Source organism: Pleurodeles waltl, chromosome 7 (genome assembly GCF_031143425.1).
Source record: "Pleurodeles waltl isolate 20211129_DDA chromosome 7, aPleWal1.hap1.20221129, whole genome shotgun sequence".
NCBI classification, from domain to species: Eukaryota; Metazoa; Chordata; class Amphibia; order Caudata; family Salamandridae; genus Pleurodeles; species Pleurodeles waltl.
The window spans coordinates 1,030,308,080-1,030,333,130 of NC_090446.1; the positions used below are offsets into that span (position 1 = coordinate 1,030,308,080).

Sequence of the window (25,051 nt, forward strand, 5' to 3'; positions counted from 1 at the left end):
GAGATACCACTGTACAAGGGACTTAATGGTTAATTAAATAGGCCAATTAGGTATAAGCCAATCATACCCACTTTAGATGGGAGAACACCTGCACTTTAGCACTGATAAGCAGTGATAAAGTGCTCAGAGTCCTAGAGCCAACAGCGAGAGGTCAGAAAAAATAGGAGGAAGGAGGCAAAAAGTCAGGGGATGCCATAAGGGTCAGGTCCAACACCCATCAACTGCAATAAAGCTATCCTGTGCATACATCTCAACTGCAGTAGAGTTATCCATCTATATGTATGTCCATCAGCTGCAGTAAAGCTATCTCAGCTACATGGTTCATGCCCCTCAACTGCAGTAAAGCTATACTGTGCATGCCACTCAAACGCAGAGAAGCTATCCAGCTATATTGTACATGCCCCTCAGCTGCAGTACAGGTGTTCAGCTATACTGTGCATGCCCCTCAAATACTGTCAACTGACATGTCTGCACTTAACCAGGCAACAGAAAGGAAGGCACAGGCAACTTAGAGCACTACTGTTAATAGCCATCTCAAGGATGGGATACAAGATCTGTCCTACGCCTCAGAACATGCCATTATTTGAAGTCACTATTAGTGTAACATAAAAACATGGCCTGGTAGAGAACTATGCTGCAAACTGCCCATGACATCTCAGCATACTGGACTAAGTCCCTTTGAAGCAGTTTAGGACATGTGGAAGATCAGGTGAGCTTTTTAGGGTTGAGCCTGCATTGCATGCGCTCGCGCATGCATATTGCAACGAGACTCTTTAGTGTTTAGAAAAGGGCTCGGAGCCCTGTCGACGTCACGTCCGTGTTTTTCATTGGTTCGTGGGCTTGCCTATTAAAATCTGCTTGCTTTCATTAGTCTAAGGCATGCATACGTCATGCCTTTTCCGGTGGCTAGCCCTCCTCGAGCGCATCAACCAAGTACAGAAAACATGTGAGGCTCGCTGTTTTCTGTCCGGCTCGTGGACTACTTTTTCTCTTATTTACTAGTGCGATTTCGCTTGGCAGAAGTCGAGCGCTTTACATAGTTAATTGCACTTTTTCGGGTTACGTGCATAAATGCACTTTTGCCGATAGGTAAAAAGTCGGGTTATGAGTTTACAACGCTATCAGCTCTAACATGAGCAAACGCGAGACCCGTTGCATTGCAAATGCTTGTTTAGGTTGCAGCCTACAAGGCAGCACAGTTGTCTGTTTTGCTAAAGACATCTTGGGGACATTAAAAGAAAAAAATGACCTAGGAATGCATTCTGCTGGTTGCTTACCATTGGTTTTGTGGTCTGTAACTCATATTCTTTATTTGGTTTAGGCTGTCCAGCTTGAGTTCATCCCTCCTGCTCCCTAAACTTTGTTTACTGTATTCTTCAACAAACTCACTTTCTGTAAACAGGCCTTTAAATCTTGTTCTTATCTTGTCACATTTGCTGTGCATTGAAAAGCAGAGATCAAATGTCAGCTTTCTATTCTAGGGAGCTTGTCGTATATTTTTCTCTCTCAGACTTCAAAGTGAGGGAATGTATGTGATAATCATGCTGAGTACCCATGTAAGTGGAGAAGGAGTGTTCTTTTTTTCTACCATATAACAAAAAATTAACTGTGCCGATATTTCAAAATATATCGGAATTAGTACAAATTAAGTACTTTTTTGTAATTCTGAAGTGTGGTTGAAACAATTTTTTTAATACAATCAAAACACATCAATATCAGGGGTGTGGAATTCCTGTAGCCCATTGCCCAGGACATATTGTTTGTATTGTCGTTTACAAGTTTATTGTGACTTTGGACAAGCAGGCCCCACCCCCCTGCAGGACAAACCCTTTTATGGACAATTTACAGTATCACATTACAAAGCAGGGAAAGGAATTGTATGCAGTTGAGGTAATATATGTGCCCATATATTAATGCTGTTCGAACATTTATTTATGCTTCATTATTGCAAAGCCTTTACTATTAGGATGAGCGTTATAAATAAATGTTATAAATTCGGACTGCACTACCAACAGTGTTTCCAGTAAACAAAAAAAATATGCACACTTTTGCAAAGTTTAAAATATGAAGCTACGTATAATGCTCCCAGAATGCGCTCTGATTAAATGCAAATATTTGCGGAAGCTTGAATGCAAGATTCATTATTTTTTTTGATTTCACAATAAAATGTTCACAAAAAAAAAATGCAACTAGAAAAAAATGGCTTGCTAATCTACGGTGAAATTTTAGGTACCATTTATTTGAAGGATCATTTAGTAAAATTAGTTTATGCAAGCTAATATTTCTGAAAATTATTCATAATGGAAAGTCGGTGTAACCAGTTGCAACAAGATTATGGGAACCATGAATATAAATAAAGCATTGGCAAAACCAACAGGTCTGACATTGGCTGTCAGTCTCTTGGTTTGGTCAATGCGTGTCTGTTTTGACATGGATTTTGTAAATCTTTAGTGGTGTGGGAGCTGCTGAGTCATCACCATTGTAACAAATTTGAGCAAAAAGTAAATTATTCAGTGGCTGTAGGAAGCTGGCTCTCTATATGGTGCACTAAAAAGAAGTACACCATGCAGAGAGTCCAGTGGATCCCCAATTGGTTTCCAGAGGCAAAGGTAGATAGGACTAATGCACTATTCTGTGGTAGTGTCGGCCAAGCAGTTAGGCTTATCAGAGGGTATCTCTTAAGCGTCTGTTGTACTCGGAGAGGCAATAAATAAAAGAGACACACTCAGAAAATAAATGTAAGAACCATCCGAAGACGCTGGCCAGGCGTCATATTTATGGTATGATGGTAGCCACCGGTAAGGCCCGGCTAGCATCATGAAACAAGCATTTGCAATGCAACGGGTCTCGCATTTGCTCGTGTTAGAGCTATTAGCGTTGTAAACTTCTAACCGGACTTTTCTTGCCACACAAATGGCAAGAAAAAAAAAACAAACTGCGCAATCGTGCTGAAATTGAAAACGGAAAAACCGAGTAGGACTGCGCTATGTAAACCCCAGCGTGATCCCGCTTCGTGGAAAATAAAAGGATATAGTCTGGAAACCATGCTGAAAACATCGAGCCTCAAATAGTTTCAGTAGTTTACTGGTGCTGTGTAGGTGGGCTAAACACCGGAAAAGGCATGACGTATGCATACCTTTCACAAATGAATGTAAGTTGATTTTAAAAGGCAAGCCCACGAACCAATGAAAGTGACTGACGTGACATGGGCGTGGTTAGAAGCCCAAAGAGAGATTACAGCATGGGACTGAGCGCTTTGCACCTGCCCATAAAAAGGACGCTAGCCGGGTGGGGGAGGCATAGGGGGAACAGGAGGTTGTGCGTCAAAGGATGATGCTAGTATGGGCAGAGGCATAAATAATGCCTCTAACCAGACTAGCGTCATCCTTTGACGCATAACCCCCATGGACATGACTCCTGTCTTTGCAAAGACAGGAGTCATGCCCATCACCACAATGGCCATGCCCAGGGGATTATTGTCCCCTGGGCATGGCCATTGGGACCAGTGCCATGTAGGGGGGCCAGGTAAGCCCCCCTATGGCACTTCTTAAAAAAAATATATATATACTTACCTTACTCGCCAATGGGGTCCCCAATCCTCCGGCGTCCCTCTGGTGTGGGTGGGGGTGTCCTTAGGGCTAGGGAAGGGCACCTGTGGATCCATTCCATTGTCTCAGACCATGAAAATAGGGCCACAGGTCTCCTAGTGCCTGCCCTGACCCAGGAGTTATATAATGGTGCTAAGCCAGCTTAGCGCCATTATTTAAGGCCTCCTTTCCCACGTGCTTGATTTTAGCACGGGGGGATAGATATGGCGCTAAAGCCATATCATCATTTTTGCCTGGGAACGCCTACCTTGCATCTCATTGACGTAAGGTAAGTTCCCGCAGGCAAAAAATGACTAACTCCAAAACGTTGGTGCTAGAAAGGTCTAGCACCTGTATAAATCTGGAGTTCGGTTTGCTCCGAATCAGTGTTAAAAAAAAAAAAAAACGCAAATTCGGCACAAATGGGGTATAACTATGCCCTCAAGGTCTTGGTCTTGTGCCCCCCACAAACAACCCTAGGTATCTATGGCACCCCCCTCTAGTGAGGATGGTTAGTGTTCCTCAAGATCCAGAGAAGAACCCTTTGAAGAGGATATTCTATTGGAGAGTCTAGCTCTAAGAATTGCCCTGGAGGACGGAATACTGGCCATTAAAAGGAAAAGGGTTTAGCGCCCACGAATGGTGGCAACAACTTTATATCTAGGAACAAAGTAGGGCACTCTGACCCCAAAGTCCCCCAAACGGAGCTGGAGAGTAATGCTGACCATTTGGTTAGAACTAGGGTCTCCAAGACAAGACATGGAGATGACTGCAAGAAAGAGTCAAGGAAGACCCTCACTTCCAAGAGAAAAGGGTGGACAACCCTAAAAATAAAGAAAAGGGGTCCCCTGTAGGACCCAAAAATCTCTTTAGGAGGGTGGGTCTAAAGACACCTCACAAAACAAAGTAGACACCAGGGTAAAAACTGGGATGCCACAAAGGCATGGTGATTTGATTCCAAACAGATAGGGCACCGCACCAAGGACACTTCTTGCCCTATAAAACAAACACATTAGTAAACTCCCAAGGATTGTCAATGTAGCCATATGGAATGATTCCTCAGATGAGGAGGTCCTCTTAACATTTAACTGGGCCAACAGGTAAGTTGGAGATTCCAGAGGAGAGTTATCACTTCCACCAGCTACTGGTGAATGAAATCCCAGCCACTCCCTTGAGAGATACTTGTGCCAGTCACAATCCTGTGCATGATGGCTGGTACTCTCAAACCAGTATATCCCAGGTGAAACTGCAAGGATAAGGGTGATCCCAGGGGAGGTCACTGTTGGGCCTGTGTCTTCAGTGCCCCAAGAAATAGCTAGGTTCCTTAACTGGGAAAGGGTGGTAGCCAGTACAAACCTTCCCCTTGATTGTTTCCTTGGTAATGACCTCCCAGAGGTTGGTCAGAGCCTCAAAGAGGAGCTGGTCCAGTGCCAGCCCTCTTCCAAGGATTCTGGAGGTGCCGCTGCTGCAGTGAGCTCAAGTAGGCCCTACAAAAAAAAAGGAAAAGAAAATAGTGTAGGAAGAGTTGGTAGCTTTTCACAAAAGCTCCAGTAAGCCAAGGAGATCCTGCTGCAGTAGGGAAGAACTCTAAAGCTGGCATTTGTTAAGCCCAGCCTGACCCACAAAAACTAGTCAGGCAACTTAAGCTTGAGTTGATGGCTCCTCAGCTAACAGAAAAGAGAGTGGAAAAGGGTGTTTGCTGTTGTAGAGCGGGGGTTTCTACATCCTGTAGCAGACAGGCTCCCTGAACCCAAAGAAGCCTGTAATGTAGCCATCTTCAAGGTATGGTTCTGGGCACGGACAGCTGCCAGTGACCTCTGCTGGGTGTTAGACTTCATGGCTACACTGACCTTGGCATGGTGGTCTGACCCCATAACCCTGTTGGTCATGGTGGGGTTGGTTCATCTGTGGGTGACCTCCTTGGGTAAGCTGGGGGTTGGCCTGGCTAAGATAGGTTTAGTAGAGGGGTACACCTATCATCCCAAAAAGGAACAGACAAAGAGCACTCTAAATGGGGGGTCCTAACCCTGTTGAGGCAGGTCAGCTTCCCAAAGGAAATGACCTGGAGCTTGATCTATTACTCTTCTTCACCTGACCGACTAGGAAGGCTCTCCCAGGTTTGGTGGAGTCTCCTGGCCTGTTTTGGGGTGGGGGCGGGTTTACTTGTGTGGGAAGATGTTTTCTGGTTGCAGTGCCCACCCCCTCCACCACCACCACACATGTTTTGCCTGTTTTTTTTTAACATGCAACTTTGACTGAAGTGCACTGGATTCCTGCTAACCAGGGCCCCAGTGCCACTATTCCCTCCCGAAAACACGACAGGTAGTCACTTGATCCCCAAGTGATAAGATCCTTCAGCCCTCTGTAAGTCCCTAGTATATGGTACCCCTGGTACCTGGGCCATGGTTACTGAAGAGGGCCCTTCGGACGCCTGAAGTCACCACTCCACCTGCCATCACTTCCCTGAGTGGGAGTGGAGCTCTGGTGCCAGCAAGATCCTCCAGCTGTCCAGAGTCAGAGTCCATTGTGGTTTCACCACTCCTGGACTCCCTTAAGTCACTTGCAGCCTCTGCACGTAGGGCCCCATCTCCAGCAACTACTATAGTATGAGAACCCGACAAAGCATCCACTGCACCCATAGCCACCAGCCCAAGTTGAAGTAGACCTCTGGTGTCAATGATGTCCCTTGGCTCCCCTGAGCTTGAGTCCACTGTGGTTTCTACCTACCTGGACTCCACGATGAAACCTGCAGCCTCAGACCATAGGACCCCCACCCCCCTCAACCGCGAGGGTTCCATGACAGGAAACCAGATGCCAAAGGACACGCCGCCATATGTTGCTTCTGAGCCTTGGAGAAGAGGACCAAAAGTGCACCTATGTCCCTGAGCACCCCATGTTTGCAACTTACCTGTTGGTTGTCCCCAACGGACCCCCCAGCCTGGAGCCTGCTGCCTAAATCCACGGAGAGCAATCCCTTTCGAAATTTATTGGGCACCCAATACACACTGCACTTCTATACCTGGCCACCTTAGTGGTGCACAGTGACCTGTTGGGGTCCAGATCCTTGCCCAGTACTCGCCTCAAGTCTACAAGATTGATCCTGTGAGTCATCTGTAAGTGCTTGTCTGCTATGTTTTCCTCCCATAGGTTAACATTGAAGAACTCTGAAATTGCGCTTTGTCAATTTTTGAAACTAAGACGTATTTATGCTGGTAAGTGAGTATAACCGTAACCCCAGTGGCCTAATTCCTGCCAAACAAAGATGGAGGAATTTAAAAAGTGGTGTCCACTTCGGCTTGTCCACCGTAGGGGTCGGACTGGCATGAAGTGGGCACACTTCTTAATCTGCCTAATTTTACCACGTGTTCTACCACCAAAGGGGGGTCAGGACGAGACAAGGGGAGGCGGGGGAGGATTTCAGTCATCTCTGCCATTTCGAGACCTGGGTCGCGTTACAAAGGCGGCTAAGCCTTTGAAGCTTCCCGCCCTGGAATGCTCATCCTGCTTGGGTGAACGGCTAACGCCCCTGGCCGAATCCAGGCTTTTGTCCTCAAGAGCACTGGCTCTCACCTTGAGGGCCAGAAATGCACCTAAGGTGGCTGAACTGGTCAGGATAAGTCAGTCAACACACTAGGAGCTGGTAGGTTTCAGCAGGCACTTCTAAAGTGCCCCCTGGATGCATTTATTAATAAATCCCTCAGTGATTTGACACAAAACATCTCTGGGTTCAGAGAAGCCATCATGTAAGCTGGGAAAGTGGCCAGTGTCCAACACGTATTAAAAATGGTTTCCCTGTTCACTTACTATGTCTAAGAATTGACAGGGACCTAGCAGGGGCATATCTGCTCGTGCAGATATGCCCTCACGTCATATAATGCACCCTACCTTAGGGCTGTAAGGCCTGCTAGAGGGGTGACTTACATACATTACATGCAGTGAGAGGGGACGTGGCACACAGGCTGTGTATCATGTTGTGTTTTCAATTTTGGGAGCACCATGTCACGCAGTCTGCAGTGGCAGTCTGCATTAGGTTGGTGCTGGGTCCTTCCGAGTGGCACAAGTTGTGCTGCAGCTCTGAGGGGCCCTTGTCAGTGCCCATGGCATAGATACCAGGGGGTACCACTTATTAGGGACTTATAGGGGGCTGAATGGTCTGATCACTTGGTAATCAAGTGACCAGGTGCCTTGTTTTAAGGAAGAAACAGTAGCACTGAGAACCTGCTTAGCAGGAACCCAGTGCACTTCAGTCAAAGTTGCATCTAAAATCCAGGCAAAAAGTGCAGCGGCTAAGCCTTTGAAGCTTCCCGCGGGTGCTGCAACTAGAATCCAGCTCCCTACAGTTGCATAAAGCACATATTGCCACAGTTGTTCCTGGCACTGAACCAAACTATTTTGTATGCCGATATGCACCTTGTGAAAGAGCAGACTGCGATCATTGTACGGTAATGTTACATGGATTTGTAGAGCATGGAACTGGTCATGTGTGAGTGTATCCAGGTGATGAGTAGGAGCAGGTTCTGCAAGTAGGATCAGTCACAGTGAAGTCAGCCAATAAATGGATAGAGAGATCAAATTTTAATAAAACAAAAAGGTTTTGGTTAACACCAGACCTAATTAAGAGCCCAATTCTTAAAGAAGGTCACAAAAGTGGACCCATGGTATAGGTCTTTTCATTAGTGCAGATTTGCGTATTTCATGAATTCACAACAATTTATATTAGACTATGAAAGCGTGGTCCTAGAACGTATTTGTGAACTGTATTTTCGCACAAGGAAATATGCAGGTGTAGATTTGGTCATGCAAAAGTCTGTTGAGCATTTACAAGTTCACTTTCCCTTTAACCTCTTTTTCCCCCACCCCTCGAGGACTTTTTACTTGTGACTCTTGTCAGGAGTACATTTCCAACCTCTCTTAGTATGGGGAAATAACTACAGAAGACATGGTGAAAACCATTAAAACATGCAAGTTAATAGGTTTGCACAGACTGAAAAAGGCATTCCAACCTTGGAACTATTGCTTACCACTACCACTCACTCCAGTATGTAGACTACCTCTTGCTCCGGTATGTAGATCTACACAAAAGGTAGCAAAGTAAAGACATTTCTAGTATTCAAGCCCTACTATAGTAGGGACCCTGGCATAATCAGAGAGACTGTTATCAGACCTCTTATATAATGAGATTGCTGCCATAATATGTTGCTTCACTACATGGCACCAAAGGGACAAGTAGATTTATGAAGCAACCTGTCCCATGGACAAGTAGAAATTGTATTAAATTCCACACCTTTGAATACACTGGGTGATGACGTTTGCACACATTACCATCAGGGTGCACTAAACCCTTATTTCGATGCAAATGTAATGGTCCTTTCAATCAAAATGTGTTCCTATAATGGCAGTGCACTACCACACCATGTATACTCCACACTACACTACTTACCTCATTCCAATTGATCCCACTCCAATGTACCCAAATCGACCCCATCCCACTTCGCTACAATCTACCCCAATGTACTACACCCAATCTACGCCACTGGTCTACCCTACTTCACTCCAATCTACCATACTACACTCAAATCTAACCCAGCCCACCCCAATCTATCCCAGTCCAATCTACCCCACCACAACCTACCCTACTCCAATCTACCCCCACTCCAATCCAAAACCATAAACCAATACAGCTTTTATTACTCTGAACCAGCATGAATTTAGACCCACAAAGTTTGAGTTATGGATCACAATGCTTAGGTGACCAATTATGGAAATGTAGGAAGACAACACATCTCATGCATATGCAAGAACATCTGGTCGTCATTTAGAATTACCAGAATGACTGAACGACCTACAATTAAAGAAAGTACCACGAGCTGTGGTTCTGGTGTGAATAGGGGAATGAGCACAACGTGGTCCCATTCATTCTGCATAAATCTGCCCAGATCACAGCCATCTGACGTGCTCCTCACTGTGCTGTAGGAACCGCAGATTCGCACACTGAAAACATTTTATCCTGAGCATGACTATGAAATTGTTAATTTATGTACAACAATCTAGCCAATTTGGTGGCAGGCATGTACTTTCTTCCATTAACAAGTATTGGCGGAGCCATTAGGTCTCATCTTTGCAAGAGCTATTGGCCCTGCCAATATGTTTTAGGCATATTGTACACCAGCATGGCTGCTGCTCTGCATGGCAAAAAGCTACTGGCGAAAAGAAGCGTAGAGTGTCGTAAAGTAGAAAGAGTGGAGTGTTATGGAGTGGTGTAGAAAGTCCTGGAGTAGCATGGAATGGTGTGAAGTGGCATAGAGTGGTGTAGAGTCAGGTGAGTGGAATGTCAAAGTAGTGGCCTTGAAAAATCATTAAAATGTTACTAGACCTGCAGGTCGAGTAACTTGAGTAATCTACTTGACCATTAGTTTAGTGTACTTGACCTGTTGGGGGGGGGGGGGGGGAGGGGGGGGGGGGGGGAGCTCAAATTGTGTGATCCTAGGCAAATATTTTAGTTTGCAGAGTCGCCTTTTTCTTCATCGTCGCATACAAGGGTACCTTCAAATATGTGAGTTTAGCATTCCTGCTGTACAAAAAAACATATTTGTTTGATTAAATAGACAAAACATTTTATCCATGTATATATAGGGATCACATGATCCATTACTCTTAGTTTACTAATAGCATTGCTATCAGAGTAGGAGTGTTTCTCAGTTTATCTTTCAACACTCATTTTTTATAAATTTATTACTAAAGAATAATGTGGTTGCACACTGTCATTTACAAAAATAACTTTTTCAAGAAATGTCCAAAACCCTACCCACTAACTTGCAGCTTTGCTGATAAAACTATATAATGTCGTAACAATCTGTGAAAATCGGGTTTTAGAAAACATATATATTCTTTGCACATAACCAAGTAAAGTGTTCTCATCCTACTAAAATATTTTTTCATTACACAGATGTACAAACAATGGGCTTTTTCACAATTACTGAAATATATTTTGGAAATGTTTTTACAATTGACTAAGCTATTTAAATGCTGTGTGTCAGGAAAAACCTGAAAATTTGGGAACTCTCCAGTGAGAAGGAAAATTAATTTTAGGACAAAATGACTTTTTATCTCTGTCTCTGAACACAATAAATGTGACAAAAACAAGATTTAATGGCATCTTTATTACTCCACTTGCCAACTAAACAGCACACCTTTTCTCTGTCAACTCGCCAGTAGGGGTGAGTAGGTCCTAAAAATAGCTCGACCTGATAAAATATAACTCGCCATAGAGAGTGGTCAAGTAGATTTTTCTAGGTCTAGGGTAGGATGTTGTGGAGAGAGTAGAGTGAAAGGGAGCTGAGTAGAGAGTTCAGAGGTGATGAGTTCATATAGCCAGACACCCAGGACATATTGTTTGGGGTCAAGGACAGCAGGTTCTCATGTTTATTTTGTGCTTGGGACAAGTAGCTCCAACCCTCCTGCAACACAAACCCTTTGGCTGCCAGTTTACAGGGAAGGGAACTGTCTGCAGTTGATGTCATATTTAATATTTGCTCACACTGCACCACTGACAGCTGCACCAGTTTACAAAAAAATAAATGTTCACACGTTTTAAAAGTTTAACAATATAAGGCTTTGTATAATGCTTCCAGAATGCTGTCTGATTATAAGTAAATGTTTGCAGAAGCTTATAAGCAAGACGGATTATTCTATGTTTCAAAATAAAAAAGTTCAGAAAAAAATGCAAGTACGAAAAAACATTTTGCTAAATACTGTGAAATTTCACGTACTATTTATTTGAATCATTATTTAGTAAAATGTGCTGAGGCACGATAGTCTATCCAAAAACATTCATAATGGAAAATGTATGTGGCCAGTTTCAACAGGATTATGGGAAACATGAAAATAAACAAGGACTGGCAAACCCAATCGATCTGACATTGAAGGTCAGTCTTATGGTTTTGTCAATGGGTTTCTTGTTTTGACATGGCTTTTGTAAATCTTGATTGTTCTGGAAGCTGCCAGGCCCTCACCATATTTACAAACATCGGCAAAAAACAAAAATATTTTTGGTCTAAAAAAACTCACATTGCAATAGTAGTTCCTGGCACCTAACAAAACTACTTTGTGTGTCGATATGCTACTTGTGGAAGAGCACAATGCGATGACCCACAGTAAAGACAGACGATACATGGATAGAGAGAAATTGAATGTTAATAAAAATAAAAGGTCTCATTTTAAGCCAGACCTAATTAGGGGCCCAATTTTTAAAGAAAGTCACAAAAGCACACCCATGACATAAATGTCTTTGCATTAGTGCAAAAGTATGGCTTTCATGAAGTCACAAGCATTTACAGCAGTAGACCAGGAAATCGTACTCCCAGACAATACTTCTGTACTGTATTTTAGCACAAGCAAATATGCTTTTGTTTTAATATTTGTTCCTACCAATCGGATTTCACTGTACTTGTGGCTTTCAAATGTAAACCAGTGTATAAAAAACGATGACATTTAGAAATATACCCTCTAATTAGTGGTTCCCAACCTGTGGTCCGGGGACCCCTGGGGGTCCGCGAAGCCTCCTTAGGGGGTCCGTGACTGCTTAGAAAATTAAACAATGTTAACAGATTAGGTCCCAAGTTTACAGTAATGTCTCAGTGGGGGGGTCCGCGAATTCCAATAATGATTCAGTGGGGGTCCCCGGGTTCCAATAATGATAAATTGGGGGTCCACAGAAGTCAAAAGGTTGGGAACCACTGCTCTAAATCATAAGCTAGTACAGGTATTCAGAGATGTACAAATAACAACTGCCCCTAAACTCTATATCTTGTGCCCGTTTCAGAAATACTTAGGTTTCCTAGATACCCATTTTCAATCTTTTTATTTCACTACATAAATTGGTCCACACTCAGTAGTCAATAAAAAAGCATTGTCCGGTACAGCGCAGTTGTTGGCTCTGGGTCCATTGAGATCTTGGAGACCGTAAAAACTTTGTATATCCTCACAACCAGAATAGTCTAGGGGACACTATGTTATATTGCTTTTGTAAATCAGCCATTGTGACAAAACGTTACAGTGAAAATGGTATCACAAATGCTCATTTTTTCCTACTCATTTTTTATATTTATTTCATCAGTAATTTTCCTTGTGAAAACCTTGAAGAATCTGCACATGACCCCTTGCTGAATTTGGAATTGTGTCTACTTTCAGAAATCTATAGCTTTTCTGGATCACTCATAGGTTTCACATTAGCTTCCACCACAAACTAAAATAGGCCATCTCTTTAAAATATGCCAAAACTGTGGAACAAAATTAGGTCTTTATGTGCAGATTTGCTCACACGAAACTAAATTGAGTGTTTACAAGTTCACTCTCCCTCCAACCACTTTTCCACCCCTAGGAGAACTACTCCTATCTTTGTCAGGAGTAAACGTCCAACCTTTCCCAGTATGCAAAAAAAAATTGAGAAGAGCTGGTGAAAATTGTTAAAAACAGGCAAGTTAGTAGGTTTGCACAGACTCAAAGGCATTCCAACCCTGGAACTATTATTTACTGCTTCCTCCAGCCCCATTATGTAGATCTGCAGAAAGGTGATAAAATAAGGAAATTGCTAGTATTCAAGGCCCACAATATTATTAGCCCTGGCATAATCAGAGAGGCTATGATCGGCGCTCTTATATCATGAGATTGCTGCCATAATTTGTCATTGCACCACATAGCGCCAAAGCAACAAGTAGATTATTTTTCCCCACAGGACAATTAGATTTATATAGCTACCTGTCCCATAGACAAGTAGGTATTTTATTAAATTCCACACCCCTGAGTTGTGGAGTGGTAGAGTATTGCGGAATGATGTACAGCAGAGTGGAGTAGCGCAGAGTGGATTAGAGTAGAGTGACGTAGAACAGAGGAGATTGTCAGAGTGGAGTGGTGTAGAGTGGAGTAGTGTAGGAGGATGGACTACAGAGTTGAATAGAGTGGTCTGGCATAAAATGTCAGACTGGAGTGGCATAGAGTGGAGTGGAGTGACGTAAAGAGGAGTAATGTGTTGTAAAAGTGAGTGGAGTAAAGTGTCATGAAATGGCATAGAGGAGGTTGCGTAGAGCATTGTGGAATAGAGTAATGCCAGAGTAGCAGAGTGTTGTAGAGTGGAGTGAAGTGTCGTAGAGTGAAGTGGGGTAAAGTACACTGAGGCACAGTAGATTAGCTTAAAGTGCACTGGTTTTGAGTAAAGTGGTGCAGAGTCCAGTGAAGTGACAGAATAGAGAGGGGCAGAGCAGATTCCAGTGGCAGAGAGTACAATGACGTAGAGTGGACTAGCGCAGAGTAGAGTGGCACAGACTGAAGTGGTGTAAAGTAGATTGTTAAAGAGTAACTTGAAGGGGTTTAGGGTGCAGTGGCGGGGAGTGCAGTGGTGCAAAATAGATTTGAGTGGTGTGGAGTGATGCAGAGTACAGTGGTATACAGTGAGTCTTGTAGAGTGTCAGAGTGCAGTTGTAAAGGGATCAGTAGAGTAGGGTAGAGTGCACTGGCTTAGAGTAGTGCAAAGTAGAGAGGCATAGATTGCAGTGTCAGAGTGCTGTGGTGTACAGCAGAGAAGAGTGGCGTAGAGTGGATTGGCAGTGTAATGGCACAGAGTGCAGTGGCGTGGAGTGTTTCAGAGTAGAGTATAGTGGCGTAAAGTCCGGTGGTACAGAGCAGATTGGCATACATTGCAGAGGCAGAGAATAGAGTGGCGAAGAGTGCAGTGGAGAGGTGCAGGGTAGACTGCAGGGGAGTGGAATGGAATGACGCAGAGTGGAATATAGTGGCAAAGAGTAGCTTGTTTCAGAGTAGAGCGAAGTGGCATAGAGTACAGTGACATACAGAAGAGTCATTGAGTGCAGTGGTGCAGAGTGGCTTAGAGTGGATTAGCACAGAGTGCAGTGGCGAAGAGAGCAGGGGGGCATAGCAGAGTAATTGGGGTAGAATGTAATGGCATAGAATAGGGTGGTGTAGAGTAGAAAGGCGTTGAGTGAAGTGGCATATAGTGGAGTGGTACAGAATACTGTGCAGTCAAGCAACGTGGAGTGCACAGAATGGCGTGGAGTGGTACAGAGTGGAGTGCAGTAAAACGGCCCATGCATGGCGTGGTAGTACACTGGCATTACAACACATCTTCAATTGAAATGACAGTTACATTTGCACAAACATACAGTTTTACTGATAAAAGTACACAACGCATAAACGATAATGTGTGGAAATGCCATCACCTAGTGTATTGATTTGTTTTAATCATATTGAAACATTTGTTTACACTACACTTCAGAATTACCACCCCCCCCCCCCAAAAAAAGGTGCTTCATTTGTGCATTTTCTGAAATATCTGCACAATTCATTTAGACATTAAAATTTTGTGCTAGAAAAAAATACCATTATACAGCACCCTGTGAGTAGCCAGCTCAACGGTCGCATAAATCCTCTCAATTTGAAGAGAAAGAAAAGTAACAAGCACTGGCAAAGCCAATAGTTCTCCTCTACAGAATAGCTATTGGCTTTTGCAATGTGTTTTTGCCATGTTGTAGACCAGCGTGGCTGCTGTTCAGCATGGCTAAAACTTAGTGGTGTGGAGATTTGAAGAGTGAAATGGGAGAGTAAAGTTTCGTAGAATGGATTTGCTGGAGTAGTGTTGTAGAGTGGGGGAGTAGAGTGTTGTAGAGTTGAGTAAATGGGCATAGATTCCAGTGGTTCAGTGGCAGAGAGCACCGTAGATAGGAGGATGGTGGAACAGCGTGGAGTTGGAGTGAATTAAGGTAGTGGGGTGAATTGGATTGAAGTACAGTGGGTTGGAGCGGGTAAGGGTAGAATGGGGTGGACTGGGTGAGGAGGACTGAAATGGAGTTAAGTGTATTGGACTGCGGTGGGGTGGTTTGTAGTGGGATGAATTGGTGTTGGGTGGACTGACTGGAATGGGGTGGGTAGGACTGGAATGAGGTGGATGAATTGGGGTAGAGTGGGGTAGACTAAAGTGGGGTTAGGTGACTGGCTTGGGATAGAGTGGGGTGCACTGGAGTGGACTGGTGTATATCGGAGTGCCAGTGAATTGGAGTGAGGTAGATTGCATTGAGGTGGGGTAAATTGGATTGAGTGGGGTGGAATGCATTGAGATTGGAGTGGGGTGGATTGAATTACAGTGGGGTGGATTAGATTGGTGGACTGGATTGAGCGAGATGGATTGGGTTGAGCGGTGTGTATTGGTTGGAGTGGGGTGATTGGATTTGGCTGGGTGTAATGGATTGGGGTGGATTTGAGTGAGGTGGTTTATGGTGGACGGGAGCGAGGTGGACTGGAGTGTGGGTGGATCAGAGTGGAGTGGGGTGGAATAAGATGGACTGGAATGTGGTGGATTATGGTAATTGTATTGGAGGAGGATGGATTGGGGTGGGTGGATCAGACTGGACAGAGGTGCACTGGGCTGAGTGGACTGGAATGGACTTGAGTAGTTGGAGTGGTGCGCATTGGATTGGAATGGTTTGAATTGGAGTGGACTGAACTAGACTGGAGTGGGGTGGACTGGATTGTCCCAGACTGGCGTAGGGCAAATTGGAGTGAGGTAGATTGTTTTGGAATGGAATGGGGCAGATTGGAGTGGGTGGACTGGAATGGGGTACATTGTTTTGGATTCGAGTGGGGCAGATTCTTTTATATTGGAGTGAGGCAGATTGGAGTGAGGCACAATGTTCTGGATTGAAGTGGGGCGGATGGGAATGGGGAAGATTGTTCTGGACTGGTTATGACAGATTGGAATGGGGCGGACTGTTTTAGAATGAAGTGGGGAAGACTGTTTTGGATTGGAAGGAGACAGATTGGAGTGTGGCAGATTGTTTTGTACTGGAGTGGGTCAGGTTGGAGTGGAGCAGATCATTTTGGATTGAAGTGGAGCAGAATGTTTTGGATTGGAAACAGATTGGAGTGGGGCAAAGTGTTTTGAATTGGAGTGGGGCAGATTAGGCAGACTGTTTTCCATTAGAATGCAGCAGGCTGGAGTGCTGCAGATTGTTCGAGTAGAGGGTGGCAGTATGTTTTGTATTGAGTGGGGCAGATTGTTTTGGGCTGGGACAGATAGGAGGGGGCCTATTAATTTGGATTGGAGCAGATTGGAGTGGGACGGATTATTTTGGATTGGAGTGTGGTGGATTGGATTGGTCTGGGGCGGACTGGGGTATGCTACATGATTATGTGGTAAAGCATAATTTTTGAAATTACACACAAGAAAGAAATAATGTTGCTTTACAATATATGGAACAAGATAATTGTCATCTTTTGAGAACAACGCCCATGAGCGAAAACAAAACAAAGCATGAGGGTAAAGTGAGAAACGAAGACTTGGCAAAAAGAACAAAATAGTACCTTAATTGCAATGGGAGCCACAGACGGGCACTAATTAAGTTGAAACAAGTGTTTCGCAAGTGAAATGTAAAGGCTTGTTTACAGAATATCAGTACTTGAGGAAGACTACAGTAAATAGAGTTTTGGCAAGTGGCAGGGACGAACTCTAGATGAACATCCTAAAACAAAGCCAGCAAATAGAAAGCAAGAAAATGTGAGAAACCACAAAGCCAATGGTAAGCAATGGGCAGAATGGATTTGAATGGAAGCTTTCTAAATGTCCCCAAGAAGTGTTTGACAAACTAGACAGCTGCACTGTCTGGTAGGCTTTGACCTAAAAATGTCACGGTACCAATCTGCTGGTTAAATGGCATACATAACTGTCTTTACTGAATATAATATGGATTAGTGCAATGAACAATGATTGCGGTTGGCTGGAGAAAAAAGGGAAGCAACAAAGCATTAAAATGATGAGTCAGGCTTTGGAATCCAAGAAAAGCAGTGAAGTTTCGCAGGTTAAAAATCAGCAGCAGCATCACTCCCAGGTTTTATCTGTGCTGCATCACGATATGTACAGACATTTGTCTCCATCAAATATAGTGGGGTGGTGCAGTGCTTCAAGTTTCACTGTGGGCCAAGTTCTGCAGTCTCAGATGTGTAAGAAACAAATACTCACTGAAAAGATGACACTGCTCATAGTGCCTTCACTAGTGAATAGTAAAAGGCCGTCAGCCACACAGTACGGCAATTCAAAAGGTAAATAGCTGTTCTGTAGGCAGAGTCGAAATGTGAATGACACTCGTAAGACAGGGAGTAGCTGAAGGGAAATGACCAATTTCCAATTCTACGTATTAAAGGTGGGTGAGCCAATTCATTAACAGGTAGGGCCAGCCAAGAGTCTGGCTTGGATCTTAGAGCCCGTGCACGAGCCGAGCCCTGAAAATATTTGCTACGTAAATCATACACATACATTGCATAAAATATGGTAAAGGGCATTTCTTTATCATGTGGAAACTTTAACATATTTGAAAGTGCTTTCATACACAATAATGAAGAAAAACTAATTTTGGTGAAATAAAGTATTTACTTAATGTTAAAGAATTTACGTGGGGAAGCTATGAATTATCCATTATCCAGGTTTTCTGGTTTTACTTTGTACAAATAAATCAGTGACAGTGTATCTATCTGTCTTTCCTTATGTTATGGCTTTGTTCGTACATCTCAGCTGTAATTGTATTTATATAGTGCTTGCTACCCCAGACGAGGTGTTGAAGCGATTTTTGGCAAAAAGCACGCTACTCCAGAACCCTAAAGGATTAGTGGTGGATTAGTATAGGGAAATACAAGTTGTTAATTTGAGCAGTGGACATGCAAGTATGCTAGTTTGACTGAATAGGATACTGTAGGAATAGAGGAGGGAAGAGTCTAGACAGATTCATTTGGGAGTTCAGATTAGATGAGGTTTGGGAATCATAGAAATAAAATCATGTTTGCGGTGAGTCAAGGATGGATAGCAGAGGTAAGAGTCAAGAAAGGATCTTAGGGAGATCATAGTAGTAGAATGAGGTTTTGGGTGAGCCACAGAGGCTGTAGAGGATATTTTGAGGGAGGCATAGGATGAGACAAAATAGTGCTTTGGAGGAAGTTGAAGACTTTATTTTCTTTCTACAGTAGGAATAAAATAATAAATATATAGACACATAACTACATAAATAGTCTATACATTTGTAGGGAATTTAATAAAGAGATAAATCTGTATTGTGTACAGTTCCATATGTGCAAGTATGGGTAGACAGGTAGAAACTCGAGACTTTCAGGTGTTACTGTACTTAAAAGCCAATTTATTTGTGTATTTTTATATTTATATGTTTTTCTCTATTTCAAAAGTGAATCACAGATACAATTGTCAGGATATATTTACATACTGTGATAGTTAAAATAAAGAGATCCATAAACATCTAATCAAATAACATGTATATGTCACTGTATGTTTTTTGCGTTAACTATAGAAAATAGTTGATAAATATATATTTACATATATGTTTTAACCATATATACATTTGCTAAGCAGACCTATAGAACAACTATGCATTTTTAAACTATATACATATATACACACACACAAAGAAATGGACATACCTAAATACATACATATAATCCAATTATACATATTTACATGCACATGCTGTACATTTGTGTTTGAGTGCGGTGGTCATGTAATTCATTTTCTACAGTTTTTAAATATAGTGCAAACTCAACCAGAAGGATAAGCGCTTTACATGAGCACCGGTTATATTGCACAAGTTCACATGCATTGTTTATAGGCACGGGCGATTGTGTGATCTGCCCAGAATCACAGGATGTTGAGCCAACACAGACTCGAACTTGGTTCCCCCGTTACACAGTCTGCAGCTCTGATAGTAATGCCAGATCCTGGGTAGAAACAGGGAGGTAGGCAGGCAAAGCAACATGACAGCGTGGCTCATTATGGCCTGAGGGTTCCAACAAGGCCTCGAGCTGAGCCAGAGTCAGGCTTCAGGTTCAAGCCATTAGTGGTTTGCCCACATCTACTATGTATGCTGTCCTATGGCCTAATCTAAAATAAGAATGATAATACAATTGAGCGATGGCTGAAAGAGGACGAGTCAAAGCCCCTCAATGTACATGTATCAATGTTATATGTGCTTTTTCCCCCGATTCTGGGAGGTGTCAGACAGTTAATGGTGCCTGGCCATGGTTAAAAATGCATACCCTGAGCAGAAAGGAAATCTCCAACAACTCTCTGCAAGTCACACATTCTCTTCAAATGAATGCCTCGCACCTTCATCTTCAGTAGTAACTGACAAAACTGAAATGTATTAGTTAAAAGGGGTGCATTTCAAACGGTATAACAACAATGCTATATCCTTGAATGATGTACATGCATCATTTTATTTTTCCTTATTTGTTGCGTGTTACAAATGCCAGGGCTCAGGATAGCTACAACTGGACCCATGTCCTGTGCAACACCTGTAGCCGATCCCAGCATTTAGCCAATAATATTTCGCTAGCATCTTAAATTTTAGCATTATAGGTAGGGCATTTAATATTTCAGCACACAATGTACTGTTGGCTACATAAAATTTCATTACAAATAAGATACCCATTTTGAAAAAATAAATGTTTGATTTTTAACCCCTCCATATCTTTTTACATTACCAATGTATTTAGATTTGTATATTTACTTTATGTTGTTTAGAAAATATTTTGTTGCACGAGTAATCCTTTCACTGACTGAAATCGTGCTCTAGCCTATTAGTGCTCAGCCGGACTTCTGGTGCAACTGTTTCTCTGCTTTCCCCATAAATTCTCCGGCTTACCCACCTCTACAGCTTTTATGAGAAACAGCGGCACTGTCAATAATAAAGCTAGTAGCATTCACTACTGTACAAGAACTTGTCAACTTGTTCCATGTCATCAGGGTGATCTTCCGCCAGTCATGATGTTTTCAGCCAACAAGGATTACTAGCCATGATGGTGCTTGTAATACAACACTGTTAAGGAAAATTGAAAGAATATACCAGCATTATGCAATTCCTGAAAACACAAGGCATGTGAAAATCATCCACTTTTCATGGAACAATTTAAAAGCTATGCTTCTTTTACTGGAAGTACATCAAAGTGTGATAAGTTAAACAAGCACTGTCAAAGCCAGTCGGTTTCCTATTTCAAAAGCAACATGAACCTATAGGATTTGCTAACGTTTTTTCTGATACTGCTCTGCGTCAGAAAAAAAGAAAAGTGTAGTGATACACTCACATGCGTCATTATGCTATGGAGACTCACCTGGATGAAGTATATGTGCACATGCATCACCACATATGATACAGTCACCAGTTTGGGCTGTCCTATTTACTGTTTCACAGTGACGGACACCTATTTCCTAGAGCAGCAAATAAAAACAAAAATATGAAGAAAGCGCAATAAGCAGGAGCCCAGCAGTAAATAGCAGCTGGTGGGCCTTTAGGGATAGAGAGTGGGAGCAACAGAGAAGCAGGTGAAGGCGTGAGGAAGTTGATAAGCAACCGCCGTAGCTTTAAGGCAGGAGAAGGGGGTTAAGCATTTTTATAAAAGCCAGCGTGGAGTAAGAGAATGGCTTTGGAAGGAGGGGGTGAGCAGCAGGGGAGCATGGAGGACAATTTGAGCAGGGAAGCAGCACATGAGAAAGAGAGAAAGAAAACACATACACTCCTGTGGACTGATAGAATTAAAAGGGAACATTAGGGTCCTGGTTGCAAGCAGTGGAAGGACACATCATCCTTTCAGAAAACCGTAAGCAATAAATGCTCCAAAGGCGAGACAAACAAAAATGAGGAAACACGCCATGAAATAAGAAGCAGGAAAAAGTCAGACAAGAAAGCCAATAAATAAAGGTTTAGGGGCTAACCGAAAGTCTACTAATACGTATATATGTTAATAATCTATTAGTAACAAAAAGTATTTGACAAAAAACAGGTTAAGCTGTCTGTTTGCGGGACTCAAAAGGTAGGTCCCGGAATGTAAGTACTGGAAAGATACAAGTCATCCATTTAAAAGTACAGCTAAGAAGTTATGTTCCAGGAGGAGAGCAAACACAAGAAAAGGAAGGAACCCAATTGAAAAAAAAGACAGTAAGTAAATGTGACTGACATGGCCAACCAATGTTAAACAAGGGGCTGTCTCAAAGCCCATTAGAAGTGTCGATAATGCACACGGGACTTCAACACCAGACAGACAAAAGCTGCCTACATGCGAGACCTAAAAACAGTGGCCTCATATTTGAAAGAGAAATATTAGTGGGCTCTAAAAAGGAGCGCAGCCCCTCCTGTTGTAAGAATGTGCACTTTCATAGTTCGTAAATCTCTCAAAACATGGAACATGGAAACCAGGTTCGAGTCTCAGCGTTAACTCAACATATTGTGATTGTGGACTAATCACTTAATCTCCCAAGTGCCAAAAGCATAAACGAATGTGTCCTTCCATAACGTAACTGGTGCTCATGTGAAGCGCTCCAATAATTTCGGGTCGGGTTCGTGCTATATAGAACTGCAAAAAATTTAAAAATATATCTTGCTTCCACTGGCTTGCTAATTATTCTCCAGCGCCGGACACGCTTCAGTCATGGTGGGCTTTACAGATGTGCTAAGACAACACCTACTAATCCTCCTCTAATAGCATCAATGCATTTAAAACCAGCTACCGTTCATTAATGTTGCTACATGTGCCATAAATGAGGTGAATACCTACAGAAGCATTTGGGGGTACCTGGACAGGCTGATGTACACGAAGACCTGCATGCCCGGGCATCAGCACGTCACTGAGTGAACTGAATTCGTAACTCCTCTCTATCCCCGAACGCTTACTGCCTACAACAGGTTAAAATTCGTTCACGAGCTTTACGTAATTAAAAAAGGAAAAGTGTAAAATTCAGAAAATACTTTCATGGACAGTAGAGTATCGCTGAACTTGCGATTAAGTGCCACACATAAAACAAACACTCTCATATGGAGGTTCATAGCAAAGACTAAATAAACTATTGCAACAACACACCCTACGTGGTGTAGCTTGCTATCCTTGCAGCTAAGCACTTCAACGCCCCACATATGGGGTAGTAAGCGCTATAAACAGCTTGCAAACGTCACGTTAAGCACACTCGGAACGCGGAAATATTGAGCAAGGGCTACTTGAAAACACGGTAGCCCTGAAGGCCTAGCTGCTTAAAGCGCTATCTAAACACCCACATTGGCATAGCGCTAACGTTCTCCTTAAAGCGGCTGGCTTTTTACTGCCAGTTGATGAAGCGTCTTTTCCCTCCCTTATCAGCCAAAAAGCATTGGCTGATATATCCCCGACTGACCAACTCACGGGTCGACGTTGTCCTTCTATCGTCTTTCTTCAGGTGACGGACAAACGCTCTGGAAATGGAGGCAGTCTTTCGACACGCCCCCTTTTCCTTAGACAGTTATGGCGATGCTCATCCCGCTGGCTGCCTGGAGCTCTAGTTCGCGAGCGGCTGGGCGACGCCTGTCTTCCGGAACAGTGGGCGGGTATTTCCGGTTTAAAATCAACATACATTCGCATGGTTTACTTAGAAGTATAGAAAGAATGGCCTTTCTAGATCCGCCCCTTACATTTCCTCCTCGTAATTTTTTTCACGAGTTGAAGATAAGTTGGCACTTTGTCAGCAAAGCAGAGGAAAAAAGGATTCTATAGCGTTCTACAGTTATGGTGATTCGTGAAGCTTGGCCTTCAGACAGATGTTCAAAACATTGGCCAGAGAGGAACAAACAATACAATCTAATAAAGCACTTGAACGCCTCCCAGCACTAGTAAACGTTGTATAAATTTAATTGTACAACTTTATATATTTTTTAAAGCACAAGGAGAAAAAGTGGTTTGCCCAGAATCACAGGACATTTCCTGGAGGCCGAGACTCAAATCTAGTTTCCCAGCAATTGATAGAGTTTAATTGCTTTTGTAAATTAATCGTGTTTAACTGTAAAGTTCTAAATGTTGAATAACACAGCAGACGCTAAACAAAATTTGTAGTAGGTAATTAGCCATTACAAACAAACACTCATTGATGACATTTTGAATACCAGTTTTACACGTTAGGGCTAAGAGGCTTGTTGGTAGTGGTCCTTTTCTTGGTAGTGGTCCTTTTTGCAAGGTTATCCCCAAACTTTTTGACTCAGAACTGTTTTTGACTGTGTGCTGCATTTAGTTTTTGTTGGCTTTAGGACTCTGGGCACTTTACCACTGCTGACCAGTGCCAAAGTGCAAGTACTCCCAGTCTAAATTGTATTGGTGATTGGTTTATCCATGATTGACATATTTGATTTGCTAGTAAGTAACTAGTACAGTGCACCAGGTGTGCCCAGGACCTGTAAATCAAATGCTACAAGTGGGCCTGCAGCACTGATTGTGTCACCCACTTGAGTAGCTCTGTAAACATGTCTCAGACCTGCTACTTCAGTGTCTGTGTGCAGCTTTAAAATGCCATTTTGACCTGGCAAGTGCACCTACTTGCCAGGCCCAGACCTTCCCTTTTATTACCTGTAAGTCACCCCTAAGGTAGGCCCAAGCCAGCCCCACAAGCAGGGTGCAGTGTATTCAAAAGGTAGGACATATATAATGGTGTGTTTTACATGTCCTGATTATGAAATTCTACTAATTTCGATTTTCACTATTGCAAGACCTATCTTTCATACAGTAACATGGGGATTGCCTTGAAATATCTGTTAAGTATAATTTACCATTGGGAGCAGATAGAGATGTGGAGTCTGGGGTCTCTGAACTCACAATTTAAAATGCATCTTTTGGTGATGCTGGTTTTTTAATTGTAAGTTTGAAAATGCCACTTTTAAAAAGTGGGCATGTTCTTTCTTATCCATTCTGTGTCTCCACCTGTCTGCTGAATACACGCCGGGGTCAGGATGACAGATGGGCTGTTTGTGCTTTCATTCTAGACAGTCATACAAAGGGAGCTGAGATGTGCCCTGAATATCCTGATGGCCCATCACCAGGCTGATGGGTCTTTCTGAGCTAGAGTGGTGGGAGAAGCTGACACTTTCACCTGAATAGGGCTATGCCTGTCCTCACACAAAGCAGTCTCCAACCCCCTGACCTGTGTCTGGGGCCAGGGCAGGGAAAGGCAAGGTCTTGTGTACTACAAATACTTCTCTTTGAAGTTTGCCTACTTCAAAGATAGAAATGGAGATAAGAACTGGACCTCTGACACCACATAGTTAGAACCCTTCTGGACCGAGGAAATTCTGCCAGGAAGAAAAGCTGAATGCTGTAGAAGGGGCTACTGCTTTTGTCCTAGGAGTGAAAGGACGGTACTTGGTTTGCTACATCCTGCTTCCAAAGGTTCTCCAAGGGCTCAGACTGAGCTTGCCTCCTGTTAAGAAGTCTCAGGGACATCAAAGACTTCACCTGCCAGCACCTGGGTCCTCTTGCTGAGTCCTGACTTGCTAAGTGGTGCCAAATCTAGTTCCTGGACCCTTGGTAGTGAGTTGTGGTGCAACAAGGAATAAACTATTACCTTGACTTTGAGAATGACTTCGTAACCGCCACCACTGTCTGACCCTCGCCTC

General features: G+C 43.1%; 1 protein-coding gene across 9 annotated transcripts in view; it reads right to left on the reverse strand.

Annotated features, from left to right (window-relative positions):
• The window catches only part of ARSG (arylsulfatase G), a 1,341,775-nt gene extending 1,318,828 nt beyond the window's left edge, over nt 1-22,947 (reverse strand). For 7 of the 9 annotated variants that reach the window (XM_069199865.1, XM_069199861.1, XM_069199863.1 and 4 more), the window contains exon 1: nt 22,818-22,947. The gene's annotated coding sequence lies outside the window, so the exon portion shown is untranslated. Of the gene's footprint in view, nt 1-22,693 lie in introns of all 9 variants that reach the window. The other 2 variants (XM_069199857.1, XM_069199858.1) reach the window with 2 other exon arrangements.
• Between the last annotated feature and the right edge of the window lie 2,104 nt (nt 22,948-25,051).